Source organism: Mus caroli, unplaced genomic scaffold (genome assembly GCF_978045245.1).
Source record: "Mus caroli unplaced genomic scaffold, Mus_caroli_1 scaffold_5, whole genome shotgun sequence".
Lineage (NCBI taxonomy): Eukaryota > Metazoa > Chordata > Mammalia > Rodentia > Muridae > Mus > Mus caroli.
This window is the reverse complement of record NW_028227260.1, coordinates 155,416,070-155,439,312: the sequence shown is the minus strand read 5'-3', so window position 1 is coordinate 155,439,312 and position 23,243 is coordinate 155,416,070. Positions and strand designations below refer to the sequence as shown.

The 23,243-nt window shown below is 41.7% G+C and overlaps 1 pseudogene; it reads right to left on the bottom strand.

Moving 5' to 3' along the window:
- Window positions 1-3,872: 3,872 nt before the first annotated feature.
- Window positions 3,873-21,744, bottom strand: LOC110287989 (uncharacterized; annotated as a pseudogene).
- Between the last annotated feature and the right edge of the window lie 1,499 nt (window positions 21,745-23,243).

Here is a 23,243-nt window from a genome sequence, read left to right as displayed (position 1 = left end):
TCTCAGACCAAATGGTCAATTTTGGTGAAGGTGAATGGAACCATCTATCAGTGTCTTAACATCTTAGACTGTCCAAGACCTGCTTGCACAGACACTCTGAATAACCCCGGGGTTATACTGTATAACCCATGAATAATGCCATGCTGGGGGTTTCTATGGTCCTCCGAATCAGTGGCTCATGTGGGTGAGACACCTTAGAGGAAATCCATATTGAAGGGTTCCATTTGTATCATTTTGAAAAATGAGATTGAATCAGCACTGGAAACATACATAAGTGTCCCAGCAGCATTCAGCATTTGCTGCATGGTGCATATGTTCTTAACTGCATTAAAAATATCACACACACACACACACACCAAAGGCCAAATTTTCAGTGTTATTACTCCCTGACAGGCACTGTCACAAATGTCTGCTTTAGCTTCCCTATGTTCCTATAGCTCCTGCAAAGTGTGTCCTATGAAAGGAAACAACCCCAGGAGTCGACTTCCAGTTGTTGAAGCATCTCTACTGGGTCCAGGGACATTTGGTATCTGGGAAAGGACTGCTGCCTCTGCAGCTGCCACTCCTGACTCTACAGGGGTCTGGGGACTGAGACTGCCTGGAAAAACCTGGCTACCAGTACCTTCTGGGTCACTCACTGGAATAAAACTGCCATGGCCACCCTCAGATGCAGAACACTGTGAGCTAGACCGGGCATGAAGAGCTTGAGGCCTATGTCTATCCTTGTCTTCCTCACTGTCTGCTCTCCCCTCTGGGTTCATACAGCAAAGTGGGAATTCTGTGACTCCCAGGCCTTTCAGATTAGTGTAGAATAGCAGTGTGTGTGCATGTGGGTGTGTGTGTGTGTGTGTGTGTGTGGTAATTGTTTGTGTTTGTAAAGTGGTGCCTACCTGTGTCCAAACAGCCTGCATGCAAGAATCTTGCTAAACTTACTCATTGGTTCTTGTGACTATTTTGTAGGCTCCATCAGATTTTATTTTTTACATATGGGTGAAAAGAGTCCTGCATGGTGGTGACACTAGTGTTCCTCTCAACACCCACCTCCAACAGAACTGTACCACTCACCCTCTCTTGAGTGACTGAAGTGAAAGGCTCCAGCCTTTATATACAGTGCTTATGTGAAGCCCATTGCCATCTGTGCAGACAGGATCTCGAGAGGCTTGGTTCTGGCTGAGTCTTAACTCCCCCTAGGCCTTGGGTATCAAGGGGTCTCTCTGAGAGCCAAACCACCACTCCTCCCTCACACAGCCCTTCTCCTGGGAATGTGTACAGATGGGACCTATCAAAAGGTAACTGCCCAACCCAACCAAGGCAGGATCCTGAGTCTGTGCCGGTCCATCTGCACACAAAGCCTCATCATTCAGGAGGCAGCAGCCAGGGCTCTCAGAGAGGCCTGACACCCATCCAAAACAAGCCATGGACAGATAGAAGGATTGGGAACACCCAAGACAAATCAAAGAAAGAAACAAATCAAGAAATGGTATAAGATCTAAAAGAAATAAAATTGCCTTTACTGACTTTCTTTCGCCCTATATATAAATAAAATCTGATGGAGCATACAAAACAGTCACAAGAACCAATGAATGAGTGAGTTTAGCAAGATTCTTGCATGCAGGCTGTTTGGACACAGTAGGAACCACTTCACAATTACAATTACACACCCACCCACCCCCTACATACACACACACTCACACACATTGCTATCCTACATTAATCTGAAAGGCCTGAGAGCCACAGAATTTCCACTCTGTTGTTTCTACTTTCTTGTGCTCTCACACCAAATCAGTTTTTCAATCTTGGAAAAACAACCAATGCAGTGGTCATGAGGGTAGGCATGGCAAACCAAGATTTGTGGAGCCATATTAGAAACTGACTGAATAGTACACATGGAGAAAATTTTACAGTCTATCTCTAAATATTTAACTCAGAGATTCTGCCTCTTCTAATATGGCTTACGGAAGTTAAGTTTTCATGAACAAAATTATTTATTATATGGGGAAAGTGGGTAAGCCTAAACATTTGATGGTTACATTCGGGTGTTTTATGTAATGGTGTTTGCTTTAGAATTTCAGAAAATGGTAATGGAATTCTGCTACACTCATAGGTCAGTGCCTAGCCCAATTGTCATCGGAAACGCATCATCCAGCAACTAATGGGAGCAGATGTAGAGGCCCACAGCCAAACATTACACAGAGCCAGGGGAGCTGTGAAGACTCTATACTCCAGTGTGGGGGAATGACAGGGCCAGGAAGTAGGAGTGGGGGTGTTGGTGAGCAGGGGGAGAGGGGAGGGACTAAGAGGAGGGGGTTTTCAGAGGGAGACCAAGAAAGGGGACATCTGAAATGTAAATAAAGAACATATTTAATAAAATAAAATAAAAAGAATTGATGGGGGATTGTAGGAGCCAGAGGGGTCAAAGACACCAGAATACAGCCCACAGAATCAACTAAACAGGGCTCATAGGGGATCACAGAGACTGAAGCGACAATCACAGACCCTGTATGGGTTTAAGGTAGGTCCTCTCCATATACCTCATGGCTGTATAGCTGGGTCTTCTTGTGGGACTCCCAACAATAGGAGTCTGGAGTATCTCTAACTCCTTTGCCTGCTCTCAGGATCCTTTCCCTCCTACTGGGTTACTTTGTCCATCTTAATATGAGGGTTTGTACCTAGTCTTATTGCAACCAGTTATGACAGGTTCAGTTGAGATCCCTGGGAAGTCGACTCTTTGTTGAAGGAAAATGAGGAGGAGTGGATCTGAGAGAGAGAAGTGAGGTAGGGTGGGTAGGGTCTGGGAAGAGTGAAGGGAAGGAAAACTGAGAGAGGATGAAAAGAAAAAAAAACTAAGAAAACGCTTTGGAAAATAAACCCCAATGATTTAATTTACAAAATAAATGAAAGAACAACAACAAAAGATTTTAAGAAAATGAAGGACTTTTTATACATTCTGAAAAAATTGATATAATATTAAAACCTCATAAGCCAATTTTATATAATTAGAATATTAAATAACTGTAGGACTAATACATTTTTAAACAAAAAATTTAGTTTTTGCGTGTGGGTCTTTGTATGGGCATTTGTGCACTACTTGTGTGCAGAGGATATCACTGGAATCCCCTGGAATGGAGTTACAAAGGGTTGTTAGTCATCATGTGCATGCTAGGAACAGGACCTATATCCTTATGAAGTGTAGCCTGTGCTCTTAACCGATGAGTGCTCTATCTCTCCAAACCAGAAGAGGTTTCTAAGACAAACACTACCACCACCACCATCACCACCACCAAACCCAAAACAATAACAACAACAGCAACAACAAACAGGACAAAGATATGTCAAAGAAAACAATGAAGTCACACAATTTGTTTTTCTTGGTTGAATGGTACTCTGCATTATCTCCTGATCGCAAGGTAAGCACTGTTTTTCACATTAAACTCTTCTTATTTCAAACATTACTGTATTTAGTGCTTAATAAATAGCCTTAACTAAGTTGCTTTTTCTTCCATTTCCTAAACTGTCTTAAATTACTTTAGATCACAAGAAATCTTTAGAACTTAAATTAGTTTAGACTGCAAGAAGTTCTGAATCCCAGAACTTCTTCACAAAAGCACACATGTGGGAAAAAAAAAAAGAGTAGAGATTTCTGCCATAGATAAACAAAAGTTAAGTCATACAACCAAAAACATCATAGTAGGTCAGTTGTATTTTGCTCAGCAATGAATGTTTAAGTACCTGTTCCTTTAGCAATAGTGAAAGAAGCCTATCAAGAGACTTATAGAGGGCATATGAGCGTCAAAATCATTGAACTTTGAAGGCAAGGTGACAATTACCAAAAGCATAAAATGCTTCTGTCTTGTCCTGTAGCAGGTAACAGATCAGTTATTATGACTTCTTTCTCTTCTTTGTTTAAAAGCCACAAACTGAAGGTGTTGAATGTTTCTCATGATCAAGGAAGTTATTGTTGGAAATTCGGAAGAGAACGGGGTCTTCTGTAGTCCACCTACTAAATGTGGGAGAGATACCATGAGGGAAATGATGAAGGAATCTGCTCAGGCCCATCACACCATGCCTTCCCACTTACACCTAACTCACCCACATCTCCACTAGCAAGCCCCTACAGTGCACACTGCCTCCCAACCCTGAGGCCACCCCAACTCCAGAGTTTTGGAAAACTGACACAGCTAAGATACTATCATTCACAGTGTACTTTTGTGGAACCATTAAGAGCTGATGCTGGGTGTTGGTGACCAGGGACCTGTGGGCCATGTCTGCAGAAGAGAAAGGTACTTTCACAGAGCTGGAAGGAGGTTATGGTTAAGGTACCATCCACCTTTAGGTTTCCTATTGCTATGTGGCCTGGTACACTTCTAAGATCTGTCTGGCACTACTATCTTCTATCACCCAAGACCAGGACTACCACTAAACCATCTTTCTGACTATGTGAAACAAGCTTCACCCACCTCCCACCACCCACCTCCCACCACCCACCTCCCACCTCCCACCTCCCACCTCCCCAGTAGTTCAGATTTTCACCTACACCCTGAAATCTTCCCCGCCTTAGACGTCTCCCTGCCCTGCCAGCATGACATTACTTCTTGGATTGAGTCCAGAGTGTACCACTCTGTCTCTTCCCCACCCTGCTGTCAGTCTTCCCGCTCACTCACTCAAAAGCCCCCGACCCCCACCCCATTTCTCGTTTTATCCTTCCTATCTTCCCATAAGCCCTGCCAAGGGTCTTCCAGGAAAGGATACAACTCCAGGAGTCGACTTGCAGTTGTCGCAGCATCTCTGCTGGGCCCAGGGAGAAGTGGCACCTGCTCGTCCTGAGGAATGATGGCTGCCTCTTCAGCTGACATTCGTGACACTACAGGGCTCCCTGAGCGGGACTTGTCTGGAGCAGCCTCACTGCCGGCATCCTGTAGGCCACTCTCACAAGGGGAGTTGTCATGGTCATCCTCAGTCGCCAAACTCTGAGAGCTAGCCTGGGCATCTGCAGCTTGAGGTCTATGCTTCCCATCCTCGCTGCCTTCATCAACCCCTGTACTGCCACCTGCGTCGTCCTCACCGGGATTCTGCACGGCAATTATGACTTTCCACTCAGCAACCCCAGCTCAAGCAACTGCACCACAGAAGCTCAGCTATGAAGGTGAGGTGGCGGTTACAACCCACTAACACCCATCACACTACATGTGTGCACACTGCGCTTGCACAAGTAAGTTCTCCCAAGGGTTGGTTCCCAGCTGAGCCTGACTCTTGGTGGGTTTCTCTGGGGACCCTACAACTCCTGCTCCCTCACTCGGCTCCTCTCCTAAGTAGCTTGTACTGATGGAACCTTTCAATATACAATTCCCTCAAGTTTCTCCACCATCGAGGGTGGAGAAACTGCCCCCTTGGGACACAGAAAGCCTGAAGCTTCAGGAGCTCACTGTGGCAGCAGTAGTGCATGGTGCTGCAAGAGCACCTGCGCGAGCACGTCCATAAACATAGCTGCTGGGACCCTGAGAGATGGTTCCACTGAGATAGTCTACCCAAACCTTCCCCCCTGAACTCAGACCCTTGCACACAATGATGCCCCGCATCTGTCACCAGGCGGACATCCCTTAATGACACAGGTTAGTGTGGCAAAAGAGAAAGCCCAACACAGCCCTCACTGCTGGCCGAGATCAGAGACAGATCTTCATCGCCTCCTGGTACTCATTCACATTTCTAAGGCTGAACCCTGTGCTGGGGATGGGATGGCATGGTATGGGATTGGCTCAGAGGTATTTGCTTCTCTCCCAGAACTGGGCGATGGTCGGAGGAATTGTCAGCAGGATGATCACAGGAGCACTTGTCCTGTGGACACTAACAGTGTTTTCAAAGCCCTGGGAATCATTTGACACAACCCGAGGCATGGCATCGAGGAACCATCTGCTAGGGCAGTGGCCTTAGGTTGGAGTCCATGGCAGGAAACTGGGGAGTGTAGGTGGTTTTCCCATTTACAGTGAAGAAAGATATGCTTTAAGGGTGAATAAACCATGCTTTGTTCATGCTCTTGAAGGGCAAGGCTGAAACTGGTGCCTAGAAGTGGTGTTTCCTGCTATCTGGGTGGTGCTGAATTGGTGAGGGACTATATGGCCACTCAAAGTGGATGATCGAGTGGCCATGCAGGTTGCAGATGAATTCATAGGGACTGCTGAGATCAGAGAGTAAGACAAGACAAGACAAGACAAGACAAGACAAGACAAGACAAGACAAGACAAGACAAGACAAGACAAGACCATCCTGGTGATCTGGACATCCTAAAAGTCCCATGTGACCTGGGTGGTCACAAGAGACCCAGGAGACCCAGGCTATAGGGACTCATTGGTACCTCATGTCCCCAGCTTGTATAGTGGTGTCTGCCTGACTCTGGACGATACAGTTCCTCAGGACTCAGAGGGCATTTTGAACAGTACTAGTTGGACTCTCCAGAGGGTGGCTTGGTCCACAGGCTGAGTCGGGGCTGGATGGATTCTGCAGGGTCACAGCAAGAGAGTCAGAGCATATTGCTTCACTTGTGTGATTCCATACAGTTTGGGGGTGGTGGTGTGGGGGTGTTCATTGGGGAGTGGAGTTCATAGAGATTGTGAAGGACTCCTAGGGGAACCCATTCAAGAAAATAGTGGGAACTTTCATGGCTGTGGGATTGATCCATTGAGAGCCAGAGGCACACTTGAGTTCCTGTTCTTTTTTTTTTCTTTCATTTTTATGGGTTATTTTATTTACTTACATTTCAAATTGTATCCCCTTTCCCAGTTTTCCCCCTCCCAGAAACTCCCTATCCCATCCTCCCTCCCCCTGCTTCTATGAGGGTGCTCCTCCACCCACCCACCTACCCACCCACTCCCACCTCCTTACTCTTCATTTCCTCACACTGAGGCATTGAGCCTTCCATCATGAACAGTCATGTTGAAGTTCAAGCCAAATTAACCCTTTCCTCCCCAACTTGTTTCTTGGCCGTGATGTTTTTATTGCAGCAATAGAAATACTAACTAAAACACTATTTTGCATTTATGTATGCCTGTGCATCACATGAATTCCTAGTGTCTAAGGAGGCCAGAACATGTTGTCAGATCTCCTAGAGCTGGAGTATAGGGAGTTTTAAGCAACCATATGGATACAAGTTTTCAAAAAGCTTTGAAAGGATATTGATCTTATTTGGAAGTCAACATTACCAGTAATTTCTTTTGATTCCATATGAGTGAGCCTCCAATCACTTATAGGCACTCCTATATCCAGAACTGTTTCTAGATGATGAAGCTCTGTCTTTAAGCCACATTACCAATAGCCTCAATGAATTCCAACAGACTATCAAAGAATATGGGTTACAGAGACTGCATAATATACTTAAAAAAAGAAAGTGGACATATAATCTCAACACCAGCTAAGGAATGACTACCATTTGATAAGGTATTGGGAGAGAGGGAGAGTCAGCTGTTTTTTCTATAGGATTATTATTTATTTGTCTATATACCATCACTATAAGATAGTACATCTCTTTATGCCTGCAGAGATCTGCTCAAAAGGGTGGGCTAATACCTAGTGATAGTTATATATTTAACAATAACAGGAAAAGCATAATAGTAGCAGGAATCTTTCCTAAAATGGATTTCTCCTGGGTCTTTTCTACCAGAGCCATCATAGATTTTTTTGTTAATTTTTATTAATCATTCCATTCGTTTACATCTCAAATGCTATTCCACTTCCCAGTTACCCACTAGACCAACCCTTCAACCCATGATATCCCACTCACTTCTTGGTTACCCCTCCACCCCCCTCATCCTGCATCTGCCCTCCTCCCTCCCTTTTGCATGTTTGAGAGTGTTCCCCCACCCACCCACACTCTCCCACCCTACCACTCCAGTATCCCCCTACACTGGGGCATCAAACCTCCCTGGGACCAAGGACTTCCCCTCTCATTGCTGTTGGACAAGGCCATCCTCTACTACATAAGTATCTGGAGCCAAAGATCCCTTTAGGTACACTCCTTGGTTAGTGGTCTAGGCTGGCCTGACCAGCCAGTTATCCCATAGAGATCAGTTTTTTAATTATTCAAGCACTGGTAGGCTTACACCAAGAAAGGCCACATGACTAGCTGGACAACACAAACTTGATTTGATAGGGAAAGAAGGAAAAAAAGTAAGTAATCTCAGAGTTGGGTGAGAAGAGATAAGAGCATGGAGAAAGTAGTAAGGGGGATCTAGGGGAGAATGTTCAAAATACATTTTATGATTTTCCTAAGGAATTAATACAATTATTGCAAAAAATCAGATAAATCTTAAATTTAACCAGGATAACAGGTGCTAATTAAAAGGCACAGGAAAGGCAATCAGGGACAACATGTAACAACTTTTTGTAATGGCCTGGGTTTTTTTGTACTTACATCTTCCCCTATAGCTATCTAACTTTACAAATCTTGAGCTGGATTTATCACTTCTGAGTTAAGGCACACTTTTTGAAAGAAAAGTCCCCAAAGTACATAATTTCTTGGGACAGTAAACACATAAGTAACTGGAAAATACCTGTTTGAATAAGAAGATGAGTAAAAAAAATCTACTGCTTGTCATGCCCTCATTAAAAAGTTCTTTGGTGTTGCCTGTCTTTGGCTCTGGCTGTTAATTTCTGCCTTCCTATATAGGAAGTTTACCTTCCAGGTAAAAACTCATTTCTTATATGAGTCTAGATTATACCCAAGAAAGTACACAAAATAATTGTTGGATCTATGAACTCTAGTATTTATATTACTTCTTGACTTCAATGATGGATATCCACTCTTCCAAGGGATGGTTAGAATCAATCACAACAGTGCATTAGGAGGTTTTCTTCTGTCTCAAATGATATTTTCCAATGACCTATTAATAGAGCTCAGTATAAAAAGGAACCGAGAAAGAACTTTTCACAGGAAACCATGATGTATAAACAAAATGAAATCAACCAAACAACCAAACAAAGAACAACAAAACCCTCCATTTTATCCTAGGCATCCATCTTGGTATCTACTAGTCTCTGATTCCAGTCCCAGGAACATAAGTTTCCAGTAACTCTGACTCAGTGACTGTCCCTAATCCAGAAATGTATAGATATAACCATCTACTTGTCACTTGTGACTAACTGCCTTTTGGCTTCTGTAACCTCCTTATGCAGACATTCATGTTGCCTTGACTACCTAATCATGGCAGAGTAAAACAGCTCTTGGGTTCCTTGTGTAAATAAATACTCTAGTGGTTTTTGCCTTTTAAAATCCTTTACTCACCTTCTTCCTCATGACAATCTCAAGTTTGTCTCAGAGATTGTCGCCCTGCTAGCAGTAATTGTGCCCTTCCCCACAGCCTTGAGCAAGCTGTATCAGACCTTATCTGGCACAGTCAGCTAGCCCACCTAGAGTCTTCTGACCTAGGTAAAGTCTATTGTCCTGCCATCTGCAGCTTCCTGCAAGAAGCCACTACCTGCTGAGCAGCTGAGCTTGCTTTCCTGATGAGATCCTGACAAAGGAACAAGATCCTGGTACAGTGGGGAATGGGTTTCCCCCATTTAGAAATCAGACCCTAGAATTAAAGTTGAGCCTTGATCAGAGATCTTTGTCCTGGCCCATTATTTCTTTCACTGTCCTTCCCATCCATTCCCAGCTTTTCTTTCAGAAACCCAGTAACCCATGGCCACTGACAGCTACAAGTAATCAATAAATCCTTTAATTATAATTGTGTTGAGCCTATGATCTTTCCTCAGGTATCAGTGCCAGGACCCATCAATTTTTTTTGTGTTGTTTTAGCCAAGTATCTTGATCTACACTATAAGGCTGAACAATGATATTTGGCTCTTTGCCAAAATAATTAGTGCCTGCTTCCTTCCAAGGATAATCATCTGGGCTACTGTTTTATAATATGGCAGGATATTATGTTTAGGAGATATTTTTAAGTGTATCTACATTAGATGAGCCCTTTGTCACAACAATCTTGTAGGCATATGAATCGCATTAAAAATTAACATATGTAAAGGCAAAGAGTAATATATATATAAGTAACAAACTGTTTTTTAATAGCCCTTTTTATTTGTGGTAAGGCCAGCAACTTTTTTGAGATTCAAGATCTAGGGGAGGTAGGATTAGAACTCTCTTTAAGAATATCAAATAAGCCCTTCTGACCTGGCAAGCACCAGGGAAGCTAGGGCACTGAGTCGGCTGACACCCTCCAGCTACCCACAAGACCCGCCACGGGATCTTAACACATCTGGCCAGTGGAACAGAGCCGCTGCTCCAATCCAATCGCAGAGGACCTGAGACTGCATGAATTAGGGAAGCAGAAAACCCAGCCTGATCAGGGACACTAGTCCCTTCTGATCCGGCAAGCACCAGGGTAGCTAAGGTGCGCAGAGTCAGCTGACACCCTCCAGCTATCCACAAGACCCCCCCGCGGGATCTTAAAACCTCTGGTGAGTGGAACACAGCACCTGCTACAATCCAATCGCGCAGGACCTGAGACTGCATTAATTAGGGAAGCAGAAAACCCGGCCTGATCAGGGGCACAAGTCCCTTCAGGTCCACGCCAGCACAGGAATACCTTGAGCATGGAGTCTGCGGACACCCGTAAGGTATACACGGGACCCTCCATGGCATCTTAAGTCCTCGGTAAGCGGATTATAAGTTCTGCCAGGAGGCAGGTTGGAACACCAGATATCTGGACACCTTCCCGGCAACAGGAGAGCCTACCTGCAGAGAGTACTCTGAACTCTGAAACTCAGGGCCAATATCCCTTATGAATATTGATGCAAAAATCCTCAATAAAGTTCTTGCTAACCGAATCCAAGAACACATCAAAACAATCATCCATCCTGACCAAGTAGGTTTCATCCCAGGGATGCAGGGATGGTTCAATATACGGAAATCCATCAACGTAATCCAGTATATAAACAAACTCAAAGACAAAAACCACATGGTCATCTCGTTAGATGCAGAAAAAGAATTTGACAAGATCCAACACCCATTCATGATAAAAGTCTTGGAAAGATCAGGAATTCAAGGCCCATACCTAAACATGATAAAAGCAATCTACAGCAAACCAGTAGCCAACATCAAAGTAAATGGTCAGAAGCTTGAAGCAATCCCTCTAAAATCAGGGACTAGACAAGGCTGTCCACTTTCTCCATACCTATTCAACATTGTACTTGAAGTCCTAGCCAGAGCAATTCGACAACAAAAGGAGATCAAAGGGATACAAATTGGAAAAGATGAAGTCAAAATATCACTCTTTGCAGATGATATGATAGTATATATAAGTGACCCTAAAAATTCCACCAGAGAACTCCTAAGCCTGATAAACAGCTTCGGTGAAGTAGCTGGATATAAAATTAACTCAAACAAATCAATGGCCTTTCTCTACACAAAGAATAAACAGGCTGAGAAAGAAATTAGGGAAACAACACCCTTCTCAATAGTCACAAATAATATAAAATATCTTGGCGTGACTCTAACTAAGGAAGTGAAAGATCTGTATAATAAAAACTTCAAGTCTCTGAAGAAAGAAATTATAGAAGATCTCAGAAGATGGAAAGATCTCCCATGCTCATGGATTGGCAGGATCAACATTGTAAAAATGGCTATCTTGCCAAAAGCAATCTACAGATTCAATGCAATCCCCATCAAAATTCCAAATCAATTCTTCAACGAATTAGAAAGTGCAATCAGCAAATTCATCTGGAATAACAAAAAACCTAGGATAGCAAAAACTCTTCTCAAGGATAAAAGAACCTCTGGTGGAATCACCATGCCGGACCTAAAGCTCTACTACAGAGCAATTGTGATAAAAAAAAAACTGCATGGTACTGGTATAGTGACAGACAAATAGACCAATGGAATAGAATTGAAGACCCAGAAATGAACCCACACACCTACGGTCATTTGATCTTCGACGAGGGAGCTAAAAACATCCAGTGGAAGAAAGACAGCATTTTCAACAAATGGTGCTGGCACAACTGGTTGTTAACATGTAGAAGAATGCGAATCGATCCATTCCTATCTCCTTGTACTAAGGTCAAGTCTAAGTGGATCAAGGAACTTCACATAAAACCAGAGACACTGAAACTTATAGAGGAGAAAGTGGGGAAAAGCCTTGAAGATATGGGCACAGGGGGAAAATTCCTGAATAGAACAGTAATGGCTTAGGCTGTAAGATCGAGAATTGACAAGTGGGACCTCATGAAACTACAAAGCTTCTGCAAGGCTAAAGACACCATCAATTAGACAAAAAAACCACCAACAGATTGGGAAAGGATCTTCACCTATCCTAAATTAGATAAGGGACTAATATCCATTATATATAAAGAACACAAGAAGGTGGACTCCAGAAAGTCAAATAACCCCATTAAAAAATGGGGCTCAGAACTGAACAAAGAATTCTCACCTGAGGAATACCGAATGGCAGAGAAGCACCTGAAAAAATGTTCAACATCCTTAATCATCAGGGAAATGCAAATCAAAACAACCCTGAGATTCCACCTCACACCAGTCAGAATGGCTAAGTTCAAAAATTCAGGTGACAGCAGATGCTGGCGAGGATGTGGAGGAAGAGGAACACTTCTCCATTGTTGGTGGGATTGCAAGCTTGTACAACCACTCTGGAAATCAGTCTGGCGGTTCCTCAGAAAATTGGACATAGTACTACCGGAGGATCCAGCAATACCTCTCCTGGGCATATATCTAGAAGATGTCCCAACTGGTAAAAAGGACACATGCTCCACTATGTTCATAGCAGCCCTATTTATAATAGCCAGAAGCTGGAAAGAACCCAGATGTCCCTCAACAGAGGAATGGATACAGAAATTATGGTACATTTACACAATGGAGTACTACTCAGCTATTAAAAAGAATGAATTTATGAAATTCCTAGCCAAATGGATGGACCTGGAGGGCATCATCTTGAGTGAAGTAACACAATCACAAAAAACTCACACAATATGTATTCACTGATAAGTGGATATTAGCCCAAAACTTAGGATACCCCAGATATAAGATACAATTTGCTAAACGCATGAAACTCAAGAAGAATGAAGACCAAAGTGTGGACACTGTGCCCCTTCTTAGAATTGGGAACAAAACACCCAGGGAAGGAGTTACAGAGACAAAGTTCGTAGCTGTGATGAAAGGATGGACCATTTAGAGACTGCTGTATCCAGGGATCCATCCCATAAGCAGCTTCTAAACGCTGACACCATTGCATACACTAGCAAGATTTTGCTGAAAGGACCCAAATATAGCTGTCTCTTGTGAGACGATGCCGGGGCCTAGCAAACACAGGAGTGGATGTTCACAGTCAGCTATTGGATGTATCACAGGGCTCCCAATGGAGAAGCTAGAAAAAGTAACCAAGGAGCTAAAGGGATCTGCAACCCTATTGTTGGAACAACATGATGTACTAACCAGAACCCCGGAGCTCTTGTCTCTAGCTGCATATGTATCGAAAGATGGCCTAGTCGGCCATCAATGGAAAGAGAGGCCCATTGGACTTGCAAACTTTATATGCCCCAATATAGGGGAATGCCAGGGCAAAAAGAATGGGAATGGGTGGGTAGGGAAGTGGGGGGCACTATGGGGGACTTTTGGGATAGCATTGGAAATGTAATTGAGGAAAATATGTAATAAAAATATTAAAAATTAAAAAAAAAAGAAAAAAAAAGAAATACAGGAGAGCGGCTCCAGACAACTGGCCACCTTCCTGGTCAGAACACAGGGGTCCGCTTACAGGAAACTGATCTCAGAGAAAAAGATAGACACTACCTCAGAATGAAAGGCTGGAAAACAGTTTTCCAAGCAAATAATACGAAGAAACAAGCTGGAGTAGCCATCCTAATATCTAATAAAATCGACTTTCAACACAAAGTCATCAAAAAAGACAAGGAAGGGCACTTCATACACATCAAAGCTAAAATCCTCCAAGAGGAACTATCAATTCTGAATATCTATGCTCCAAATACAAGGGCAGCCACATTCATTAAAGATACTTTAGTAAAGCTCAAAGCACACATTGCACCTCACACAATAGTGGGAGACTTCAACACACCACTTTAATCAATGGACCGATCATGGAAGCAGAAACTAAACAGGGACAAAGTGAAACTAAAAGAGGTTATGAAATGGATCTGACAGATATCTACAGAACCTTTTATCCTAAAACAAAAGGATATACCAAGGCAGGCGAGAGCCACAGAGCCTCTGAGGCGGCGCATTTTCAGCTCCAGACAACCAGCCACCTTCCTGATCAGAGCACAGGTGTCCGCCCGGCCTGAGAGGCTTCTGCCTCAGGTTCCATGGGAGCCAGCTTGGTTCCAGGACTCCACGGAGGGCAGTCTGCACAGGTGAGAGTGTGGAATACAGAGGCCAGCAGTCTCTGGGACAGGCGAGAGCCACAATGCCTCTGAGGCTGCACCATTTTCAGCTCCAGACAACTGGCCACCATCCTGCTCAGAGCACAGGTGTCTGCCCGGACCGAGAGGCTTCCTCCTCAGGTTCTGTGGGAGCCACCTTGGTTCTGGAACTCCACGGAAAGTAGTCTACACAGGTGAGAGTGTGGACTACTGAAACAACGGCTTCTGTGACAGGCCAAAGTAACACAGCTTCTGGGAAAGATCCTGTTTTGGGCCTTCATCTTCGGCCAGGAGGAGGTCCAAACACCAGATAACTGTGCACCTTCCCTGAAAGAGGAGACCTTGCTGCAGAGACTGCTCTGACCACTGAAACTCAGAGGAGAGAGCTAGTCTCCCAGGTCTGCTCATAGAGGGTAACAAAATGACCAGAGGAACTATCTCTAAACAGAGACAACCATAACAACTAACTCCAGAGATTAACAGATGGCGAAAGGTAAATGTAAGAATCTTACTAACAGAAACCAGGACCACTCACCATCATCAGAACCCAGCACTCCCACTTCGCCCAGTCCAGGGCACCCCAACACACATGAAAAGCTAGACCTGGATTTAAAAGCATATCTCATGATGATAGTAGAGGACATCAAGAAGGACTTAAATAACTCACTTAAAGAAATACAGGAGAACACTGCTAAACAAGTAGAAGACATTAAAGAGGAAACACAAAAATCCCTTAAAGAATTGCAGGAAAACATAACCAAACAGGTAGAAGACATTAAAGAGGAAACACAAAAATCCATTAAAGAATTGCAGGAAAACACAACCAAACAGGTGAAGGAATTGAATAAAACCATCCAAGACCTAAAAAGGGAAGTAGACACAATAAAGAAAACCCAAATTGAGGCAACACTGGAGATAGAAACCCTAGAAAAGAAATCTGGATCCATAGATGCGAGCATCAGCAACAGAATACAAGAGATGGAAAAGAGAATCTCAGATGCAGAAGATTCCATAGAGAACATCGGCACAACAATCAAAGAAAATGGAAAATGCAAAAAGATCCTAACTCAAAACATCCAGGAAATCCAGGACACAATGAGAACACCAAACCTATGGATAATAAGGGTGGATGAGAATGAAGATTTACAACTCAAAGGAACAGCAAACATCTTCAACAAAATTATTGAAGAAAACTTCCCAAATCTAAAGAAAGAGATGCCCATGAACATACATGAAGACTACAGATCTCCAAATAGACTGGACCAGAAAAGAAATTCCTCCTGACACATAATAATCAGAACAACAAATGCACTAAATAAAGATAGAATACTAAAAGCAGTAAGGAAAAAAGGTCAAGTAACATATAAAGGCAAGCCTATCAGAATTACACCAGATTTTTCACCAGAGACTATGAAAGTCAGAAGAGCCTGGACAGATGTTATACAGAGACTAAGAGAACACAAATGCCAGCCCAGGCTACTATACCCAGCCAAACTCTCAATTACCATAGATGGAGAAACCAAAGTATTCCAGGACAAAACCAAATTCACCCATTATCTCTCCACGAATCCAGCCCTTCAAAGGATAATAACAGAAAAAAACCAATACACGGACGGGAACCACGCCCTAGAAACAACAAGAAGGTAATCCCTCAACAAAGCTAAAAGAAGATAGCCACAAGAACAGAATGCCAACTTTAACAACAAAAATAACAGGAAGCAACAACTACTTTTCCATAATATCTCTTAATATCAATGGACTCAACTCCCTAATAAAAAGACATAGACTAACAATCTGGCTACACAAACAAGACCCAACATTTTGCTGCTTACAGGAAACTCATCTCAGAGAAAAAGATAGACACTACCTCAGAATGAAAGACTGGAAAACAATTTTCCAAGCAAATGGTATGAAGAAACAAGCTGGAGTAGCCATTCTAATATCTAACAAAATCGACTTCCAACCCAAAATAATCAAAAAAGACAAGAAGGGGCACTTCATACTCATCAAAGGTAAAATCCTCCAAGAGGAACTCTCAATTCTGAATATCTATGCTCCAAATACAAGGGCAGCCACATTCATTAAAGAAACTTTAGTAAAGCTCAAAGCACACATTGCACTTCACACAATAATAGTGGGAGACTTCAACACACCACTTTCATCAATGGACAGATCATGGAAACAGAAACTAAACAGGGACACAGTGAAACTAACAGAAGTGATGAAACAAATAGACTTAACAGATACCTAGAGAACCTTTTATCCTAAAACAAAAGGATATACCTTCTTCTCAGCACCCCATGGTACCTTTTCCAAAACTAACCACATAATTGGTCACAAAACAAGCCTCAACATATACAAAAATATTGAAATTGTCCCATGCATCCTATCAGATCACCATGGACTAAGGCTGATCTTCAATAACAAAATAAATAATAGAAAGCCAACATTCACGTGGAAACTGAACAACACTCTTCTCAATGATAACTTGGTCAAGGAAGGAATAAAGAAAGAAATTAAGGACTTTTTGGAGTTTAATGAAAATGAAGCCACAACATACCCAAACTTATGGGACACAATGAAAGCATTCCTAAGAGGAAAAATTATAGCTCTGAGTGCCTCCAAAAAGAAACTAGAGAGAGCACACATTAGCAGCTTGACAGCACACATAAAAGCTCTAGAACAAAAGGAAGCAAATGCACCCAAGAGGAGTAGAAGGCAGGAAATAATCAAACTTAGGGGTGGAAACAAGAAGAACTATTCAAAGAATCAACCAATCAAGGAGCTGGTTCTTTGAGAAAATCAACAAGATAGATAAACCCTTAGCCAGACTCACTAGAGGGCACAGGGAAAGCATCCTAATTAACAAAATCAGAAATGAAAAGGGAAACATAACAACAGATCCTGAAGAAATCCAAAACACCATCAGATCCTTCTACAAAAGGCTATACTCACCAAACCTGGAAAACCTGGATGAAATGGACAAGTTTCTAGACAGATACCAGGTACCAAAGCTAAATCAAGATCAGGTTAATGATCTAAACAGTCCTATATCCCCTAAAGATATAGAAGCAGTCATAAATAGTCTCCCAACCAAAAAAAGCCCAGGACCAGATGGGTTTAGTGCAGTTCTATCAAACCTTCAAAGAAAACCTAATTCAGGTTCTTCACAAACTATTCCACAAAATAGAAACGGAAGGTACTCTACCCAACTCATTCTATGAAGCCACAATTACTCTGATACCTAAACCACAGAAAGATCCAACAAAGATAGAGAACTTCAGACCAATTTCCCTTATGAATATCGATGCAAGAATCCTCAATAAAATTCTCGCTAACCAAGTGTTAAAGGAACAGTTTGTGGAAACCTGTTTGATTATAACAAATGACCCATCATTTGTGTCACTAGAAGTTCAAAATGGGAAGGAGCAACCATGCAAGACTGAAGGTGCCTTCAAAGAATACTGGCTGAAAAATAATGACTGATAGGTCCTCTAACTTGGCAAAAGTCAATATATTTACAGATATAACAAATGGAGATATCCCCAGAGAAATGTCTACTCAGCTACACCATAACCAAAGATTCATTTTTACAATATAAAAAAAAACCTGGAACTCTCATTTTTTTATTGATAAGAACGCTAAATAGCAGGTCTTCAGATCATGGCTTGGATGTTGCAAAGAAGAGTGTAACCTTACTCTGCAATTCTCTAAGCATGTTCTATTTACTTTTACTCCTAATTAAGTTTGCAATCAAAGTTTTGAAAGTTAAGGGGAAAATCTTTTAAGCAATTAGAGAGAAATGAAATGTTACCAGTGCTATAAAAGCTATTTATGTGACTGGAAATTTCTGATCAGAAACCATGAAATTATAAGAAGTAACACAATATTTTTCAAGAGCTGGGAGACTATCAACCTGGAATTTCTTAACTAGCAAAAAAAATGCTATTTTCGTAGTAATGAAAGGGAACATTTTATAATCATACCATGTTTATATGTAATATAATCACCTGCCAACATTGTTCAAAATTTGTTTAATTGTAGCAAAGGTCAACTTTATTGTCTCAAAATTATATCTTAGTAAAAATGACTAAAACCTAATAGTCCAAAAAAAAAATTCTCTCTAACCGAATACAAGAACACATTAAAACATTCATCCATCCTGACCAAGTAGGTTTTATTCCAGGGATGCAGGGATGGTTTAATATATGGAAATCCATCAACGTAATCCATTAAATAAACAAACTCAAAGACAAAAAAATACATGATCATCTCCTTAGACACAGAGAAAGCATTTGACAAAATCCAACACTCATTCATGATAAAAGTCTTGGAAAGATCAAGAATTCAAGGCACATACCTAAACATGATAAAAGCAATCTACAGCAAACCAGTAGCCAACATCAAAGTAAATGGTGAGACGCTGGAAGAAATCACATTAAAATCAGGGACTAGACAAGGTACTTTCTCCCTACCTATTCATCTTAGTACTTATAGTCCTAGACAGAGCAATTCGACAACAAAAGTAGATCAAGAGGATACCAATTGGAAAAGAAGAAGTCAAAATATCACTTTTTGAGGATGATATGATAGTATATATAAGTGTCCTTAAAAATTCCACAAGAGTAATCCTCAACCTCATAAACAGCTTCAGTGAAGTAGCTGGATATAAAAATTAACTCAAACAAGTCAATGGCCTTTCTCTACACAAAGAATAAGCAGGCTGAGAAAGAAATTAGGGAAACAACACCCTTCTCAATAGTCACAAATAATAGAAAATACCTTGGTGTGACTCTAACTAAGAAAGTGAAAGATCTATATGATAAGAACTTCAAGTCTCTGAAGAAAGAAATTAAAGAAGATCTCAAAAGATGGAAAGATCTCCCATGCTCATGGATTGGCAGGATCAACATTGTAATAATGGCTATCTTGCCAAAAGCAATCTACAGATTCAACGCAATCTCCATCAAAATTCCAACTCAATTCTTCAACAAATTAGAAAGAGCAATCTGCAAATTCATCTGGAATAACAAAAAAATCTAGAATAGCAAAAACTCTTCTCAAGGTTAAAAGAACTTCTAGTGGAATCACCATGCCTGACCTAAAGCTGTACTACAGAGCAATTGTGATAAAAACTGCATGGCACTGGTATAGGGACAGACAAGTAGACCAATGGAATAGAATTGAATACCCAGAAATGAACCCACACACCTATGGTCACTTTATCTTTTACAAGGGAGCTAAAACCATTCAGTGGCAAAAAGACAGCATTTTCAACAAATGGTGCTGGCACAACTGGTAGTTATCATGTAGAGAATGTGAATTGATCCATTCCTATCTCCTTGTACTAAGGTCAAATCTAACTGGATCAAGGAGCTCCACATAAAACCAGAGACACTGAAACTTATAGAAGAGAAAGTGGGGAAAAGCCTCTAAGATATTGGCACAGGGGAAAAGTTCCTGAATAGAACAGCAATGGTTTGTGCTGTAAGATTGAGAATCGATAAATGGGACCTCATGAAACTGCAAAGCTTCTGTAAGGCAAAAGACACCGTCAATAAGACAAAAAGGCCACCAACAGATTGGGAAAGGATCTTTACCTATCCTAAATCAGATAGGGGACTAATATCCAATATATAAAAAGAACTCAAGAAGGTGGACTCCAGAAAATCAAATTACCCCATTAAAAAATGGAGCTCAGAGCTAAACAAAGAATTCTCACCTGAGGAATACTGAATGGCTGAGAAGCACCTCAAAGAATGTTCAGTGTCCTTAATCATCAGGGAAATGCAAATCAAAACAACCCTGATATTCCATCTCACACCAGTCAGAATGGCTAAGATCAAAAATTCAGGTGACAGCAGATGCTAGCGAGGATGTGGAGAAAGAGGAACACTCCTCCACTGTTGATGGGATTGCAAGCTTCTACAACCACTCTGGAAATCATTCTGGCAGTTCCTCATAAAATTGGACATAGTACTACCGGAGGACCCCGCCATACCTCTCCTGGGCATATATACAGAAGCTGTTCCAGCTAGTAAGAAAGACATATGCTCCACTATGTTCATAGCAGCCTTATTTATAATAGACAGAACCTGGAAAGAACCCAGATGCCCCTCACCACAGGAATGGATACAAAAAATGTGGTACATTTACACAATGGAGTACTACTCAGCTATTAAAAAGAATAAATTTATGAAATTCCTAAGCAAATGATTGGACCTGGAGGGCATCATCCTGAGTGAGGTAACCCAATCACAAAAGAACTCAAATGATATGTACTCACTGATAAGTTGATATTAGCCCAGAAACTTAGAATACCCAAGACATAAGGTACAATTTGCGAAACACATGAAAATCAAGAAGAACGAAGACCAAAGTGTGGACATTTTGCCCCTTCATAGAATTGGGAACAAAACACCCATGGAAGGAGTTACAGAGACAAAGTTTGGAGCTGAGACAAAAGACTGGACCATCTAGAGACTGCCATATCCAGGGATCCATCCCATAATCAGCCCCCAAACACTGACACCATTGCATACATTACAAGATTTTTCTGAAAGGACCCTGATATACCTGTCTCTTGTGAGACTATGCCGGGGCCTAGCAAACACAGAAGTGGATGCTCACAGTCAGATATTGGATGGATCACAGGGCCCCCAATGGAGGAGCTAGAGAATGTACCCAAGATAGCCAAAGGGATCTGCAACCCTATAGGTGCAACAACATTATGAACTAACCAGTACCCTGGAGCTCTTGTCTCTAGCTGCATACGTATCAAAAGATGGCCTAGTCGGCTATCACTGGAAAGAGAGGCCCATTGGACATGCAAACTTTATATGCCCCAGTACAGGGGAATACCAGGGCCAAAATGTGGGAGTGGGTGGGTAAGGGAGTGGGGGGGAGGGTATGGGGGACTTTTGGGATAGCATTGGAAATGTAAATGAGGAAAATACCTAATAAAAAATATTAAAAAAAAAACAAGATTCTATATCTTTCTCATTTAGATTTGAGAGGGCCCTTTTCTGAGAAAGTCCTCTCTGGCAGGCATTCTTTTTGAGATTCTTCAAGCTCAGCCTGGGTACTATCTGATGCCTGCGAGGTCTCTTCATCAATAGCATTTTTTATGAGCACCCAGAGGCAGAGGGTGATATTATCTGCCTGGGTGTTTCTCAGAGCTTCGCCAATTCTCTCCCAGGTTCTCTTATCTAAAGTTTGTTGTTTTGTTTTCATTTTTCTGACCCATTGACAGTAAGAATCTATCTGATCTGAAAAATCTTTTAACAATTGCTTTTCAAACCCTACTTCTCTCACCTGAACCAGCTCTTGAAGGCTTCGGACAAATGCCTGTTTAGAAATTTCTATTCCCATTTTTCACTGTCAACCCCTAAGTGCAATCAGTGCAGGGTCAACACTGTCCCAACTTACCCCATATCCTACCGCACCTACACCAACAATTTTAAAAATATGAAGTTTAAAGCCAGCACTAGCAGAAATACCTGTGGCTTACTGTGCCAGATAAGATCTTCTCGTTCTTCCCTTCTTGTGGAACTCCACTTATGACAGACTGTGTTCCCTCAGTCGATCCTGCTGTGTTTAGGCCCCACGCTGGGCACTAAACTGTGACTGCCCATGACCACATGAATCCGGGTCCTCCTGAAAAGTAGTCTGGGGCTGAAAAGCAAATAGATGGCAAGAAAGAGAGGAGGCCAAGACAAATGCTGATCAAAGCCCAATGTTTACTGAAAATTTGTGCTTATAAAGGGGAAAAGCCCATCTCCCACAGATCCAATCTTGATGTCTGTTGAAAGCCTGTAAGCAATTTGTCTGACAACACTAGTTTGGCAAAAGGGTGTCAATCACTGGGTTGCCTGCTGTCTCAGGAATCTCTCAGCCTCTCCGCAGGTAGCAGTGTCTTGGAAAAAACAACATCATGACAAAACAATAAAACCATCTAGATGGAAAAGTTCCACTCCAGGTGATCTCATTTACAGTGGCAACAAGGTCTGAGTCAACCTACTCAAGGCTGGGGAAGGCTACAGTTAGTGATTCTTATACAGAAATGTAGATGACTTTTCAATTCTTAATGATGATTATATAAGAATTCCTAAAATTGTATTAGTAATTATTAAGCTCTTTTATAATAGGACTGCTATTAAGTCTTTTTTTTTTTTTTTTTTGGTGTCAAAACTGCAATGAGAACTCTGCAAGTCTTCAAGTGGCACCAATTAATTACTTCTGAGATAGAAATCAGACATTTACAACTTAGAACACATTCCAATAGGTTACAAAACAATTAACCAAAGGTCATAAAAAGGGAACTAATGATTTATTATAGGTGCAAGGACAGAAGAAATAATATTGATGGGGTTTATCTATATAAAATTTAAATGATAACTTAGTTATGGTCTTTAACTCTCTATTACACTGTAGAGTTTAGTGACAGATAATGATTGTTTAGTCAGATAATCACTCTTAATGACTATGCATGTAAAGATTTTCTCAGGTCAGGCATGTCCTTTTGGTTCACGCATGATGATATTTTCTAGTTCCATCCATTTGCCTGCAACATTCATGATGTTCTTGTTTTTAATAGTTGAATATCATTCCATGGTGTAAATGAACCACATTTTCTGTATCCATTCATCAGTTGAGGGGCATCTGAGTTGTTTCCTGGTTCTGAATATTATATATAAGGCTGCTATGAACATAGTGGAGTGTTGGACCCCAGGGGCCCAAGTATAGAAAATGTGACCTCTGGAAACACAGATTGATGACAGATCGCTGTAATGACAAATGGTTTTTATTCAGACTCGTGTGGGGTTGCTCAACCTCTCAGGGAGAGTCAATCCCAACTGTCAAAAGTACAG